This window comes from Halyomorpha halys, unplaced genomic scaffold (genome assembly GCF_000696795.3).
Source record: "Halyomorpha halys isolate HHAL.00 unplaced genomic scaffold, Hhal_1.1 Scaffold69.1, whole genome shotgun sequence".
Taxonomy (NCBI): domain Eukaryota; kingdom Metazoa; phylum Arthropoda; class Insecta; order Hemiptera; family Pentatomidae; genus Halyomorpha; species Halyomorpha halys.
Window position 1 is genome coordinate 660,972 of NW_027108206.1, and position 3,742 is coordinate 664,713.

Here is a 3,742-nt window from a genome sequence, read left to right on the forward strand (position 1 = left end):
TGCTAAGACCTGCACCTCAACCACCTGAGCTATGGATGGCCAACCAATAGATGAACTGATCAAGAAAAGGAAAAGGAGGGCAGTAGAGAGAAGTGAAAAACTTAGTATTTGGTAAAGATAAAGTGACAATTTGAGATGGCCCTTTGCTCCATTAGGAGCTAGAGGATTACTACTTCTACTACAACTCCATTATTTAGAGTAGTAGTACATCTTTCAATCCTGCTGGATTTGATGGTGATATATGCACTAGCACAATCTTTAATATATTTTTGAGCAAATCAAGTGAGAGATTCTTCAAATAAGGTTAACTACTCAAGAATAAATATTTAAGAAATAAAATAGTCAATTTATTAACTTCATAGAAACATTCATAGATACACTGATATATATGATTCTTAGAAGTTACATCAACAACTTCTTAACAGACTCCCTCAGGATTCATTATACTTAAAAATAAAAATAATATACATATTTTTACATATAAAATTCAGTTATTTACATATAAAATAATACTGTAACTTACTTGATTAGGTAAATACTGAATGCTTCATCTGGCCTTTATACAGACAAATAAGAATTACTCAATTGACAGTTTGACAAAAAGTCACAAATAAGTATAAGAATGTTTTACAAACCAGAGAAAAATCACTAGCAAATGTAAAACCAAATCATTATTAGGATGGTTATATCACAGATTATATCTGTCAATATTACAGTTCGAATTTGAAATTCATTTAAATTGAATAAAATGTAAATTAAATCAATTAAAGTATACACAAAAATATAAATCATAAATTAGCCTTACAATTCAATTAAATCTATAGCTAATATGTGTTAAGCCTGGTCGTAATATTACAGAATATATATTTATAATTCATGAATTTTTATTAAACAGATCATAAAATTCTAAATAATATAGATGAAACAATCAAAGTATATTCATCACAGGTTTTGTTTTGTTTTTCTCTTTAAAAATAAAAGTTGAACTAATATTACACCACCATATTTTATTTTTTAAATTATTTTATTATTTATCAACTAAATACATGAAAACTAATTTTAACAAAAACAAATTTTTTATTTCATTCTTCAAAGAATAATTAAATGGAACACAACAACCGATGCTACAGTTATAAAGCAAGCCTGGTCTTAAAATTTTTAAGACAAATATCAAAATCAAAATAATTTTGAAATTAAAGCAAGTTTGTACAGTCTACCAAATATTTTAACGTGTCCATATTTGACAGATCATAAGTTCGGTTTGGTATTTCAAACAATACCATAAGCTTTCAAAACTAAGTAAGATTGATCGATTATACAGTCATCCATTTCCTCATTTAAAATAATTTAAAGGAAGACAAGGATTTTTATTATTATTTGAAACACCAAAACATTGTATATTTGATATTCATGTTTGTTAAAAATATTTATTAAATTTACATCATATATATATATATGTACTATTTATACACACATATATACATACAATATTGAAAAGAATACATCTGATAAATCAAGATGCTAATTGCCAAGTTGAGAAACAGGAAAGTAGCAGTGAAGAATAAAAACATTGTAAAAATAAATTGTGTACAATTAAATAGAATTACATCTTGGTTTCAGTCAATAACAATAGATTCTTATTATTTTAAAGTCACAAATGATAACCTCTGTACTTCTTAAATCTGATCGAATAATCTATGGGCCCAGTGAACAAACACTATTATAACCACTTTAATTTGAGTATATATCATTTATGGTAGAATTAAGTAAAATATTTAACAATAAAAGTTTCAAATTATAAGGTTATTTTATACCAACAAAATTTTAGGAAATAGGAATAGGAAGAAATAGTAGTTTTATAGCGATACTTTATAGCGATAAAAGGAAATAATGGAAATCTCTTCAATAGAAATATAGAATGCAAGGAATATGAAAAAAAAAGTTTCATGATATACAAAGTTTTTAAAGTGTCTAAAGAATAAAATTTTTAATGATTGGACAAGAGGGAACATTTGAGTTATAAAAGTGTTCTGAAGAAGGGTTGTGGATTACTTAATGTAAATATGAAGCTATTGAAAACCTTAAAACTGCAAAACACACCTGCACTCGCATTCCAACAGTTGACAGAGGAAGGATGGGAAAATCCAAAATATATAGACTAGAGCCCATGAAGTATTGCCATCGGAATGTGGAATAAAACCATATTGACTCAGTATACCAGCAAGAGACACGAGAACACCTAGAGATGAATCTAATGATATGTGATAAGATTTGTTTCTTCAGCTCCATCTCAACCATATCAAACTGTTCCCTATACTCATAAACAATGATGTGTGTGAGACTAAGAGCTGATGGGCCTTAGATGCAAGGAATCAAGGGATCTGAGGAACTGTTAAAGAATAGCAATGAATTTTTAGGTGATTTAGGAAATATGGTATTTAAATGACAGTCATTAAGACAAACTACTGAAAAGTAATTAAGACATAAACCACTCAAAGGTAATTAAGACATAAAAGACTCAAGGAAAGTTTTAAATGAAGAATCAACTAATCTTTTCAGGTTTGACTGATTGAACACAATGGATAAATGAATGCAGTCATAAGCTATGAAAGGAGCAGAAACTTAATTCAATGAGCTAAGACTTTTTTTCAGACTGTGTAAGAAATGGAAAAGTTGTAAATGGGTAGAAGAGCAGGAAGGTTTTGGACATATTATAATTTTTCTTCATTCATAAAATAAATATGTATAGTAAATAGTTCAATAGAAATACTGATACTGAAATTATAAAATTGATTGTAACTACTCTTAGTTTCTTTTTTCCTTTAATTGTTCCATAAACTCACTCTATTCACTGATGCATTCTTTAGATAAATTTATGGCCATGTATGATACACCACATCCCTTATTTTAATGTACAGGCATTATTTGTACTTATGTAAGATTTCATCCCTTGGAAACTGATATAAGTCGATTTTAGTTTGACAAAAATGTCAATAAAAACATATTTTGTAGCTTTTAGCTTATCTATAAGGTCTTTTATATAATGGTTGCTCAATTTCAATAGCTTTATTTGTCATTCTAATTAATTTTTTAATGGATTTGTTCAATATGAAAACTAATTTTTTTTTTCAAGTCATGTAACTTATAACTTAAGTGATGTAAAACAACTTAAAATGAGGACGGCCAGTAAATTATTATACCCGGTAGGTTTCATAGTACCATCTTAATCATCTCATAAGACACTTTCTGAAAGCAAACAGAGTTAAACACTCAATCTTAATAAAAAAAATAAATAACTGAAGCTGTCTGTCTAGATTTCACTAGGATGATTCCTAGAATGTTTTAAAAATATCTTTACACACGTAACTACCAAATTTTGAAAACATTTATTAAATTAAAAATAAAGAACTTCTACTCCAGTGAAACTTCTCTACAACAGACATATAGGGGGAAGATGATTCTGTTTTGAGAGAGGTACCTTGTTGGTAGAGGCTTTAATAACATTGTCTACTAAAAGAGATTTACGTGATAAGAGAGGTATCAGTTAAGGGAAGTTTTGCTGTATTTACATCTATTAGGCTTTAATTTTACACATAATTACTCTCTCATCTCCAAACAACATAATAAAAACATTTGTTTCATTCCCAATTAAATCTGATATACAAACAAAAAATATTATATAAATTACTACAATTGAAAAAAAAAATTATAAACTTTATATTCATGTAACATCAATATTTAA